This window comes from Dromaius novaehollandiae, chromosome 2 (genome assembly GCF_036370855.1).
Source record: "Dromaius novaehollandiae isolate bDroNov1 chromosome 2, bDroNov1.hap1, whole genome shotgun sequence".
Taxonomy (NCBI): domain Eukaryota; kingdom Metazoa; phylum Chordata; class Aves; order Casuariiformes; family Dromaiidae; genus Dromaius; species Dromaius novaehollandiae.
The window spans coordinates 524971-538458 of record NC_088099.1 but is presented as its reverse complement, the minus strand read 5'-3'; the positions used below and the strand labels follow the sequence as shown (position 1 = coordinate 538458).

Below are 13488 nucleotides of genomic sequence, written 5' to 3'. Positions count from 1 at the left end.
CATCCTCCCATTTTGGGTTTCTGGTGTCTTGGTCTTTGCCTCTGGCTTCAGCAGGAAAGGTCTTTTTGTTTAGTTTCAGCTCTTGCTGCAAAGCCCGGCCACGGCAGTGCTGGTTAGACTTGCTTTCCTTCGTGAGCTCTGCAGGCCAGGCTTTCCTCCTTCCGTGGTCTTCCCTTGCCGCTCCAGTAAATGCACCTCTGCAAGCAGCTGCTCTTTGAGCCAGGTCTTGTGCTTGACTACTCTGCTACTTTATTCAAAACAAGCAGAAAACACCAAAAGAAAGTTTAACTAGTCTCCTAAGTCGCAGTCACATCCTCAGAATAGCGATGACACCTTTGCCCTGCTAAGAATGAAGAGTGACTCAGGCTCCGTGATGCACCGGCACCGCTTCTGCTCGGGGTCGCAGCGGCACGCGTGAGCGGTCGCAGGCTCGTGCAGCTTCTCCCCAGCTCCCTGCTTTCGCGAGGGGTCCTGGCTGACACCCCCCCCCCCGAGCAGCTCCTCCTGCAGCCGTTAAAGCCACCTTTTCGGCTTGACGGGGAGCACGTGCCCAGCTCCCCCGAGCACGCGGCGTCCGGAGGGGCAGGTGCTGCGCAGATGTTCCCGGCCACCCATCCCGGGAGCGCAGGCGTGCCGGCTTCACACGGAGATCACGCTGGTAGCTGGGCACGGCTGGAGGAAGAGTTACGGGTCTAGTTTGCAGTGCTAAGCTTAGAAAGAAGGAAACGCACATTTTTCTCACGTCAACCGGTACTAGGAGCACGCTGAATGGTCCCTGCACGGTCTCTCCCTGGGGCTGCTGCTTTCGACTTCAAGCTGAGGATGGACGTGGGACGTGTCTCCTTTGCAGAATGAGGCCGTGGCAGCCACGTCTTGCTTGGTCCCATCTACCCCGACTGTCCCGTGTCCCGGGATGTTCCCTGAATCCAGGCGCACCAGTAAGGGTGTCCTGGACTGTCGTGAGAGAAGACCCTCGTGCTGTTACTTAACGCTGTGACCAAGCATTTGGGCTCTGTGAGGCTGCCAGTGGAAACTCTTCGGCTCATTTCGGAAGACAGACGTTCGATTTAAGTTTGGTTCTGTGCAATAAAACGCCCTTCTCTGCACGCACAAAGGAGCGCAAAGGGACCGTGCCGGGTGGGAACTGCGTCAGCCCCGGGCTGGGGACCCCCGTCACCGTGAGCCCTGGGCATCTGCTAACCAGGGTCACTGCCGGGGACGGGACACGTGGTGGGACGCAGCGGAGAGCGTTTGGGGATTGCACAAGACTTGCTATGAGGTGTTCAGGGAGGACCCAAAGATGGGGAAAGGGAGGGATCAAAGTGGTTTTTTGGGGTGGGGGGAAATGTGGGAAAATAGAGGGCTAAGGGGATAAAGAGGTCTCTGCGTGTAAACACTGATGGTCAGCATGCTGGTCTGGCCATGTCCTGCACCTGACTGCCACAGTCTGCCCTGTCCTCTCACTAAAATCCATTTCTGACCCCTTTCCTGGGCCAGGGGCTCTCCATCCTGGGTGCGTGTGTGCGTATGGGGGTCTCAGTGCCAGCGGCTGGCGGGGGACCCTGGGTCACAGGGACCCTGTGTCTGGGTGCCAGCAACCGGCGCGAGGGAGGGTTTGTAAGTCCTGCGTCATCGCTAGCGGCTGTTGAGCCGGACTAGCCAGGGAGGAGGTTAAGTGTCCTGGAAGCCATATACGTGTATGTGTACTTATATAAATACACATTCCCATGTGTGTGTGTGCGTTGAGCAATGCCCATCTTCACTCAACGCATTCCTTCCAGTTTCAACGATCTTTTTTGCCGTTTGCATTGTTTCCAAGGTTGTTGCAAGACATAAGCAAGGGAACTTAAATACTAACGACAAAAAATGTTTCTCGATACCATGTGAGTCAGCTTCGTGCTAGCAGCATAAGGAGGTGGAAGATAGCGTATAAGTATAAACCGAAGTGGATTTGGAGGTGCAAGGCTGGTATCTACCACATTAGCTGTTCCGGCAGACTCCGTCACTTTTGCACCACCCACTGCCTGTGACAATCTCAGAACGGCTTAAAATCATTTCGCAGCTTTTCCCTGGATTTGGAAGAACACTGTTGCGGGTACGTGACTGCTGCGGAGGGCAGCACGGTGCCTGCTGCCGCTTGCTGCAGCTCGGAGGTCACCAGCACCGGTGACGCTCCTCTCCCACCTCCCGGCACCGGACGGGTTGGTGGCTGGAGGCCGGTTCAGTTCCCACCTGCGAGTCCGTCAGGCAGCACACGGACCCGGCACCGACGCTGCAAATAGAAATACGTGCCGCAAACACAGCAAAAAGGGCGAGAGCAGGTTTTCGGCTGCTCGTGTGCCAGTGCTGGGGATGGGGCAGGAGGCAGGAGGAGCAGGGAATTCAGTCACAGTTAGCAAACGTGATACGACTGATGTCAGTGAAACCAGGGTGATTTTCATAGCTGGAAAGATAAAATGACTGGTTATGACCTATTGGAAAAGGTTCTGTCAGGTAAAAACAGCGTGATGTACGCATCTGTGCTAAAGATATCACTGCTTCTTTTAAGGGTGTTGACAATGTAAGTCATAAGGTCTGAAAAGTGCAAAAAGAGCTTTGGGGGGGAGGCAGCTGCTACCGGCTGGGTCAGCCATTGCAGCAGGTGGGAGCTGAGCCCGGGCCATCACTCGCCCTGGCTTGGGGCACTGCTTGGCTTGACATGGGGCACTGCTCGTTGGCTTGGGCACCACTCGGCTTGGGGCACCGCTCAGCTTGGCTTGTGGGGCTGCTCAGCTTGGCTTGGGCACCACTCAGCTTGGGGCACTGCTCAGCTTGGCTTCGGCACCACTGGCTTGGCTTGGGCACCGCTCGTCTTGGCTTGGGGCACTGCTCAGCTTGGCTTGGGTACCACTTGGCTTGGCTTTGGCACCGCTCGGCTTGGCTTGGGCATGACTTGGCTTTGCTTGGGACACCGCTTGTCTTGGCCTGGGCACTGCTTGTCTTGTCTTGGGGAACCACTCAGCTTGGCTTGGGCACCACTCAGCTTGGGGCTCTGCTCGGCTTGGCTTGGAGCATTGCTCGGCTTGGCTTGGGCACGACTTGGCTTGACTTAGGCTTGGCTTGGCTTGGCTTGGCTTGGGGCACTGCTCCTCTTGGCTTGGGGCACTGCTCAGCTTGGCTTGGGCACCGCTCGGCTTGGCTTGGGGCACCGCTCGGCTTGACTTAGGCATGACTTGGCCTGGCTTGGGGCATTGCTCGGCTTGGCTTGGGGCACTGCTCGGCTTGGCCTGGGGCATTGCTCGGCTTGGCTTGGGCACGACTTGGCTTGACTTAGGCATTGCTTAGCTTGGCTTGACTTGGCTTGGGGCACCACTTGGCCTGGCCTGGGGCACTGCTTGGCTTGGGGCACCGCTCAGCCTGGCTTGCGGCGCGGCTCTCCCGAGGTCCCACCCCCACGCAGGCTCACGCCATGGGTACGGCCCCCGCGCTGCTGCCGCGCACGGCACAAGCAGGCGTCCCACGGGGCAGGACGGGCTCCACCTCCCCTCTTCTTCCTCCTGCTGCCTGGATGAAGAGACCTGCTCCCCATTAGCTCTGAAACCACCGCGTCGGGGAAGCCGTGGCGGGACGTTTGGCCGATCCCACAACCCCGGGGCTGACGTTGGTCGGTGCCCTTTTGCTCTGGCGGAGGTGGTCGGGGGGATCTTCCTCGCTGCGCATTCCCCCGTGTGCCTCCGCAGCACCTCTCAGCTCTCCTCTCCCTGGGTTTAACACGTGAAAAGGGGACTCGTGCCCGGTTTCGTCACTGTCACCGCTGGCTGGGACGCCCTCTCCTCGCAGCCCCTCTGCGGCAGCATGGGCGCTGCAGCCGCAGGGCCGTCGGGAGCACCCGTCTCTCCCGAGGGGACGGTCCCCCCACTGCTCCCCTCGTAGCGATCCTTGGGGGCAGCATGGCCTGTGCACTTCCCAGCATCAGGTCCCCCCTCCTGCGGATGCACCCTCGGGGCCCTGCATGCCTGGCGCGGCGGGACCTCCCCGGTGGTGCCAACACACGTCAGTCCCTCAGGGAAATAACGCTGCCACCACGCCTGAATCCCTCTCGCTGAGAGCTTTGGTGCTACAGGAGGAAGAAAATGACCGGGACCGTTTTCTCAGCAGAGAATTCAGTCATGATGCTGCCAAGACAATGTTCCCCCCAGTTAGGTTCTGAGTTTGAGCACCAAACTACACAAAGTGCTCAGACAGATGCAGGTTTTGGAGGGCATTCCTGCCCCGGGATTTCAGGAAGGCCTTAGGGACCTGGCCCTCAGCAGGACCCCCGGCACCACGGTGTGCTTTACGGGTCCCTCTGGAGCTCCAGAGCTGGCTGTGCAGCCGACCACCAGCACTGAGATGTTCACAGAAACTCCCGCCTGCATTCCTTGGGCTTCTCTGCTGAGGCACAGTCTATTGTTAAGGATGATTTTAGTATTTTGTAGATGAAACACTTCCTTTGACTATGAAATCCTAGAAGTTTGGGGCATCTTAAACTCCATCTCTAGGAGAAGCTCTGCCTCGCACCCATATTTGGTTTTCTCCCATTCTCGGTCTCCTTGTACAACCCGTAGCCAGTGCAAGGGACAGGGAAATGCAGCTCCATTCTCCCCTAGTTTCTCCCTAGCTCAGTGTTTTTTCTGGGGCCGACTATCAAATGGTCACTGGGCTTTGCTGTCCATGGCTGCAGAGAAATGGGCTGTATGCATCATAGTCCTGCCTTCCCCAGCCTCTTCTCGGGCACCTGCCTCGTGAGAATTTGTCTGCGGAAGACGTCTGAGCATCACTGACCTAAGGAGTGATGCAACTGGCTTCAAGACACATCAAAAGGAAGTGGAATTTGAGTCCTTACTTTCTGCTTGCACAAGTAACTGGGAACTGCTGACCCATTTTAAACTAAGTCTAAATTCCTGTATCTGAAAACTCAGATTTAGAGCGGTGACATCGGCGTCAGTGACGCGGTTGCTTCACAAGGCAGACTGGCTTACATCTTGTGACCTGAAAGGCGTAAAACATCGAAAGAGAAGCCCTGGGTCAGACGTGCGTTGCCCAGCATCGCGTCTCCCATGGAGAGGCCTGTCGACGCATATGGGGACATGGCACGAGTTCAGCGATACTTCTCCAAAGCGCTCTCCTGGGCGCAAAGGCTGGGAGGGCAGCGGCTTGCTGAGCACCAGGAGGTATCGTTGTATTTAATAGTCCTTTAGGGATGCACCATCCACGGACTCATCCTTTTACTTCTTGAACCCAAGTAACCTTTCAGCATCCACAGTGTCCCGAGACAACACATAACATCCAGACCAATGTCTGCGCCTCCAGCACAGTGCAGTGGGTCAGGACTAGTGCCAGGCCAGAGCCCTGCCTCTGGGAATCTCCAAGGCTGAGAGCTTTTGCAGAAACCATCTCCAGCCATCACCCACCACAGCGATCCCCATCCAGATGTTCGGCTACAGAAGCACGTGCCGCCCCAGAAGCTATGGGAACTGATCGATCTTATCCCACGGCTCAGGGGGCCTCCGACCCCTGAATCACGGCCAGGATGCTGCTGTCCTCCTCTCTGGGTTTTGAATCGGGGGAGCCCAGAAGTCCATCTCTTTCCTTCAGAGGTCTGCCCAAAGGCAAGCACTACTCCTGCTGAGTCTTTCCTAACACCTCTTTTAATTTCGTAGTCAGGAAAGCGCATTTATACATTTTCTCTGATTCATCTTTTGCCCAAAATGATTTTCAGCCAGGATGAGGCATGCTGATTCTGCTGGCCCAAACACAGTCCAGCGCTGACAGCAGGATTTCCTGTGGCTCTTAATTAGAAGACCGAAACTCCTGCCTCTTTTGCCAGATTCTCTTTCCATGACTCTGCATAAAATCTTCGCCCCGGTATCGGCTGCCTGTCCCTCATATGCTGGAGAGGGGGTCAGTTTTGAAACTATAATACAGCTGCTTTCTGTGTAGGGATGTCTGACTAAACACCAGAAAGCAATCTACTGGGAGGACTGTTAAAGTTTTGGGCAGCAGTTTGGACTAGAGACATCCCAATGTTCCTCCCAACCCAACTGATTCTGTGAGTCCAGGGAAGTGGCTGAGATATCTGGCTTGGTATTTGTCCAGGTGATAGCTTCCTCTATGCATTTCTTTGGTGGAAGTGTCATATTTTTTCCTATAATAAAAAAACCTCAACATCAAAAAATCCAGGTTTCTCTTTTAGGTTGTCTGAAGTCCATTTGTTGGGTATTTTGGATTTACATCTTGGAGAAGGACTTCTGTTTTTCCCATCACGTTGTAGGAGGTTTTCTAAAGTAAATCAATGTTTTCACCCATTGTAGGACCTTGTTCTTCAGTGGAGCTTAGATTTTGCGTTAGCAGATCTAACGAGGATATCTTTGATGTGCTACCTTCTCCATTGCCTCAGAAAACAGCCTTTTGTATGGCAATTTCCATGGGAAGAATAGGAGAGATTCAGGCCCTTCTGGAAGATTCGCTTTGCAGTGTTCCTCAAAAACAAAGTCATGCTGAGAACTCACCCTATATTCTTATTGAAGGTGTATTAGAGTTTCTTTTTAATCACCCACTTGAGTAACCCCACTAAAATATCTCTAACTTGTTTGCTTAGGATGCAAAGCAATATATAATGATTGGAGATAATAAGAAACAGAAATCACCGTTAATTAGAATTTACGGAAAGTGGAAGAATGATAAGGGAAGCTAAAGACATCAGGAAGAAATGCGTGTCAAGTCCTGCCAAGGACAATGAGGAGATGATTTAAACATACATTAGGAGCAAAAGAAATATCGACAGTAGTATATTTGCCTGCTGCTGTAGGGAGGTGGTTATATAGTGGTGTAAGCGACGGTGTGGAAACGGAAAAGAGCTCGGTATTTCTGTTCGGCGCTGGAGAAGCAGCAGCAGGACGGACTCGCTCTTCGTACGGCGGATGACGTGTTTGCCGACGCTGCGGTTCCTAAGGGGAGCGCGAGGCAGCGTCTGCGCACGCAGAGCTGCTCCGGAGCCGCGGTGGGTAACCGCACTGCTATCTGCACAGAGCTTCCTCGAGAGCGGCTGCCTCGCGGGCAGACCCGCGCTGCCAGGTGCATCGGCGTCTGCGAGCCTGACCGCTTTCACCCACCAGCCCGGCGACAGCCCCCTCGCCTGCTCACGGCGTCTTTTATTACGGTGATGCAAATAGCTAAAACTGTCGAAAGGCGAGGAAGGAGGGGAGTTCAGAAAAAGCAATATAAATGTCCAGGTTGTTCTCCGTGTCATTAATAAGTTGCGGTTTCCAAGAAAAGCTGGGACTTGTTCAAGTAATAGAGCTGTGCAATCAATACAATTTTTGATTTATCGCAGCAGACTTGAAAACACTATGGCCGTCAGGAAAGCCATTTAAGCCAGAAGCAGTGTAATGGTTAAATAAAAAATTAGGTCTGTGAAAGGAGAGGTACCGCTGGAAAGGGGAAGAGTTCCACTTGCTGCTTTGCACTGAATTACTGTGAACTGGTTTAAGGATAATAGCGCAGAAGAGTAAGGGGGGGATCATTCCCCCTGCGCAGAGGAGAAGAGGTTGCTCAGCAAGTCACTGCTCTGAACAGTCCCAGAGAGGGTGTGAGTCAAAAATCTCAGCCCACCCTCTCCCTCTAACTTACTAAATTCATGTTTAGAAGTAGCATCCCGCCACTTCTGAGTCATTTCCTGTGACTACACGATGCCTCAGATATTCTGAATTGGGACTAGGAAAGACCTTTGGTGTCCGAGACATTCAATGATTGCATTTTATTGCTTTTGTCCCCTCTTTTGGTAGTTCCATTTCCAATTTTGTAATTAAGAATTTAATATTTTGCTTTGCAGGAACAATCACGTATGCTTTCCTCCGAAAGCTGAGCTGTTGCGGAGCAGAAGCTCACCCGGTGCAGAGTGGTCTTTTCACACAATCCTGGCTGTTTTGGAGACAGTGTTGAAAAGGTGAGCGTGAGGATGTAACGCACTCCAGCTTGGTAAGATAATTGACTAAATGCCATGGGACATTTGGATTTAAAAACTTAGTGTACAATGCTATTAAGGAACCATTAACTGGCTCTAAAAGGCTGAGGAATTTAAAATGTTCATCAACAGGAAATTATTTTTTGGCTGAATGTGTTCCTAGAAAGGTTCCTAAAGGATTGCTACTAGTTTTGATAGTATTCATGTCAGTCAGTGGCCTAAAAGCCACTATAAAAACATGGATGTTGGAAGTATGTGGACGATTTATAGTTAAAAATCACAGGCTGGGGACCACAGATGAGCAAGCAGCTGCACGTGAATATGTGTGCGAGGCTGTGGTGCAGGTGATGCATGAGCAGGGCAGCAGTAGATAGAGGCAGTGAGATTGTACTACTGCATTTGACAGAGGTGAGACCAGTGCTGGAAAATGGCATCCAGAATTTTGCATTTTAAAAAGTTATTAAGACATCTGAGAGGATTCAAAAAGGAAACATGAAAACTATGTGAGGTTTGGAGAAAATGCCTTACTTTGATCTTTTTAAGTCTTACAGTCTTCTGAGAACGGAGGGTGAGTGGTGATTTGATTACAATGCCCAAATACCTTCCTAGGGAGAAAATGAGGCTTAGATATAAACACTATAAAGAAGGTGCAAAGCTAGCTGATAAACTGTTTTCAGAGATAATTTACCACTATCTCACCACCAAAGGGCATGAAGTTCCCCTCCTGTGAAGTCTCAGAAGAACTGGGAAACTAGTTCTACTTGATATTTTAGCTGGTGACAAGCACAAAATCTACATGCAAGAAATTCACAAATACAAAACAAGGAATAACTATACGGGAATACAGACAACATCACAACAGCAGAGGATCTGGGTGGACAACGACGGGGCACAAATATATATGGTTAATTATTTCATTTTTGCAAAAAGTACAAACCTCAATTTTGAAATACATTCACAGAAGATTTAAGAATTTAAAATCAGTTTAAAATCTTTCTTAGAGTTAGCATACATCCGTTTGATTATCTGAGTTCACTAGCTGATTTATCAAGGTCCTTTTCTAATATAAGTATTCATGATTCTACGAAAATACCAACAAGAATCAATGGAGGGTAGCTGAGCTGCACAAATTGAAAGAGAAAGTAAATCAGGGAAGTTTTGTATGGAGAGAAAATATCTTTTATTAGGCCAGCAAATATAGTTGGGAAGAGATTGACAAGATTTCAGGCACGCGTTTTTTCCTTGCTTTAATAAAGACACAGCAAGCTGCATGATAAGTACAAGTAAAGCACACATTTTTACTGTCAGGGTGGTAATTAATTCTCTGCCTACCAAGGTCTATAAGTCTAGGCTACCTGTCTTAAATAACTTCATGGTTTTGCCAAATATTGACTGTACATTAGTCCAAAAAAGTTATTGGGCTCCATATAGAGGTCCCAGGGTGAAATTAAATGGTCAGTGAATTACAGCATGAGACCCTCCAAGATGTCTTTTTAGCTTTCGAGCCTGAGTTCTGTAACTCGATTAAGAATGGAAAGTTAACACGTGGTATTAGTGCAGCTGTTGTTTGGGAACCTGACTGATATGATATTCAGAAAAAAATCTGTAGGTGTTATTTTTGACATTTAGATTTCATTAGGGAAATGATGGAGCAAAGCTCGAAGAAAATGAATTCGATTTGACGCTGTGTCTTGGGCAGGAGACATTTCACTGATCTCCAAGATCCAGTTACCATAGAGCAGCCCAAATCTCCACAGTGATGGACACAGGGAAACTGTGCCTGAAAGCACTGTATCACAGTAAACGTCCTCAAACTGGACTTCTGACATCAGTCCTTCTGAGATGGAATTGCAAAGCTGTCCCTTTTTCTTGGTCATCTAACAAACTCTGCTTGAGGTTTGCATTTACATTCATGTTTTGAGTCTGTTCTTTCCTTTTCCATGATTTTACTCAACTCTCCTCTGTTCTAGGAAATTAAGCCTTTTGAAGCACTAGGAGTACATGTTATTGGCTAGGATTATCACCTGTTTATGCAGATTAATGGCAGTCCCATTATGTTCACTAATTGTAAGATGACCGCTCATTTCCAGGTAGTGACTCACTGATCATTATCCACCATAGCACAGTCCAGAATAAAAGTTACTTCACCTTAGACTTTGGGTATTTTGGATGAAAATGTTATATTTTATTTTTAGATATGCTAATGACATTTTACCACTGGCTGCATGGGGCCTTCAGCACATGTCTCCCAAATCTGAGCCCCCATAACAACACAGCTTTTCCTTTTGCATGTCACAGACAGGTTTTTAAACAAGGTACTCATTGGTTCTGGGCTTGATTCAGCCTTGCAGAAACCCGTGGCTCTGCCAGGTTGTTCATCTCTTTGGAAGGACCCAGCTCACGGATCCCACCACCACCCATCCCTCTCTAATCACAGGGCTCACTCAAGACTGGCCTCAAAAGCCAGGCACAAACTGACGTGCAGGACTGAGATCTGCAGCTTTACGCTGGTTCGTGCTGTGACCCGGGTCTGACGTCAACGGGGGCGAAGCAGCTCACCAGAACCGCGATCAGGTTTCTGTTTCGTATGTAGAAATGTTGGTTTCTGCGGTTGGGATGTGGTCGCTTAGGTTCATCTTTCTAGGTTTTGGTTTTATCCGGCTTTAGAAAGGACTCGCTTTCAGTGCTCTAATGGTACATAAAGATGAGAAAAGCAGAAAACACATATATATGTATCTACTTATAAATACATACACACCTGTGTAAATATATATGTATATGTATGTATGTATGCGTACATATTTATAAATGGCTAAACCTCCTGCCTCAGCTGCGCAGACCTTATGGAAATACAGGAATCTTCCCACGGACCTCTAGAAATTCCTGCAGTAGCTCGTGATCCCCACATGCTGATTGCACTAAAGCATATTTGCTTGCCCAGGAGTCATCACGGGATGAGAGTTCAGAACCACACACACATTTCAGAACCAGTAACCATTTACTGGCTCTCTCCTCCAAGGAAATAGAAAACCAAGAGAAAGCTCCCAAGATACTTGTTTCGGACTGACAGACCATCAATTTTTTTTTTTCTAGGAATGATAAAATTAATGTTCTCAGCTCCAGAAGAACTGGGAGATGCCCCAAGGCAGCCTTGCCATATTGGTCTTTCTCTTCAGATGCACTTATATGGAAAAAAATAGGCAAATTATACTAAAGAAGTTATCTGAAAAAAAGATCTCAACTCACTTTGGTGGTATTGGGCATAAAGCTTTTTTATAGAGTTAATATATCTGAGGAAACGTCTCAGACTGTCAGTAGAAGAGGATGTAGAGAAAATGGACTAATTCCTCTGTGACTTGCTACCAGAGCAAGGGCATCCACCCACCTCTTGTGGAGGAACTCAAATACGGGACACTTGAACTGCTCAGTGTGATCCCTAGCCAGTCATTTAACTTAGCTGTTGTGAAGGAGAATAGAGGGTCACAAATAAAAAAAACAGTCTTCCAAAGAGGCTCCAAGCATGGCCTGGGAACTATAGACCAGTATGTCTAACTTCCGTGCCAAATAAATCAGTAGAAACTGTAATAAAGAACAGTAGTAGACGTGGTTAAGTTTGATATATTTGGGAAGAGTCAACCTGACTTTTGCAAAGTGAACTCATGACTCACAAATCCATTAAGAGTTCTTTGAAAGTGTAAACAAGCGTACAGGTGAGACTGGTCCAGTCGGTGTCATATACATGGATTTTTCCAAGAGCTTCCAACAAGACTCTCCTATAAGTTTTAAGATAAATTAACTGCTCATGGGGTAGATGGCAGGGACCGAATGCCCTAGGAATCGTAACAGATTGGAAGAGGGAGATAAGAGCTGCTTCCACCGGTGCCAAAACGTGACTCTGCCTCTCTGCGCTGGCCTGGTCCCCCGAACGGTGCCGGTGCGGCCGGGCACCAGCTGGACCCAGAGCCTCTCCGGGGGATGTCGGCTCCTGACGTGACCCAGGAAGAAATTAACTCGGGTTTTCATTCTTTCAGTTAGCTGCGTTTCAGCTTTTTGGTCTCCCTTATTATACTTTTTCATTGAATCTGCCAGGGTTTATGATCCTATTTTCTTCGTTTCTCAGCTTTTTGAAAGATGCTATCTTGTCTCTATTAACCTCCCTTGCTTTGCTGATGAGCAGTGTCAGCTTACGCTTGCACTTTCTCAAGGCCAGGCTGCAGGCACTAGGGCTGTTTTCAGTATTAGGGTGCCTTTCAGCACTCTCCACGTCGTTGTAGGGATTTAATTTTCTTTGTTGCCCCTTTTAGGTTGTTTTTAGTGATTGAGAAAAGCACGGAGGATTTTATTGTCTTTTTATCCAATAGTAATGCCAAATTTGAATACATGATGGCCGCTACTGCGGAGTGGTGCTTCAGCTGTGAACCTGGATCACTGTGACCAGCCCCCGGTTTCGGCTTAGATGGCCCCTCAGTTACCATGTCGTTTCCTGCCCTCGCAGCCTCTCTGGTCTCCTGGCATCCCCCACGCGTCCTCGTGCGATGGCTCTCGGCATCCCCTGCTCGTCCTCACGCGATGGCTCTCGGCATCCCCCGCTCATTCTTGCGCGATGGCTCTCGGCATCCCCCACGCGTCCTCGTGCGATTCCTCTCGGCATCCCCTGCTCGTCCTCGCGCGATGGCTGCCAGGGCTCAGGCCTTGGGAAGTGATCTGCGTGGCGTCGTGCGTAAGGGAGACGCCAGGAGAAAGGATCACCACCATGATTCGTACTGGAAGAGGTGGTGGAAAAGTCGCTAGTGACCTCTTGGGACCAGTCGTATTTAATAGCCGTGTTGGGATGTTGGGACCATGGGCGCATGCAGGACCAGGGCACAGTGTGGGACCATGTGGGGCTGTGGGCACAGTGTGGGGATCGTGTGGGACCATAGGCATGGTGTGGGGCCGTGGGGGGCAGTGGGCAGAGTGTGGGGCCATGTGGGACCGTGGGCACAGCGTGGGCTGCGTGGGACCATGGGCACGGTGTGGGGCCATGTGGGACCATGGGCACAGTGTGGGGCTGTGTGGGACCGTGGGCACAGCGTGGGGTTGTGTGGGACCATAGGCATGGTGTGGGGCTGTGTGGGGCCATGGTCACGGTGTGGGGCCACGTGGGGCATGGACACTGTGTGAAGCCACATGGGGCCATGGTCACGGTGTGGGGCTGTGTGGGGCCACGGTCACAGTGTGGGGCTGTGTGGGGCCATGGTCACGGTGTGGGGCCGTGTGGGACCGTGGGCACGGTGTGGGGCTGTGTGGGGCCATGGTCACGGTGTGAGGCCGTGTGGGGCCATGGGCGTGGTGCGCAGCCATGAGGGACGGTGGGCGTGGTGTGGGGCCACGTGGGGCTGTGGGCACAGCATGGGGCCGTGTGGGACCGTAGGCGCAATGTGGGGCCACGTGGGGCCATGGTCACGGCGTGGGGCCGCGCGGGATCACGGACACGGTGCGGGGCCCCGCGGCGCAGCCCCAAC

The 13488-nt window shown here is 50.7% G+C and overlaps 1 long non-coding RNA gene across 1 annotated transcript; it reads left to right on the top strand.

Annotated features, from left to right (window-relative positions):
* The first annotated feature begins 7683 nt into the window (after positions 1–7683).
* On the top strand, positions 7684–11979 carry LOC135327398 (uncharacterized). The gene is made up of 3 exons (XR_010387500.1): positions 7684–7966; positions 10422–10558; positions 11078–11979. It is a non-coding gene; the product is annotated as an uncharacterized LOC135327398 (long non-coding RNA).
* The last annotated feature ends 1509 nt before the right edge of the window (positions 11980–13488 follow it).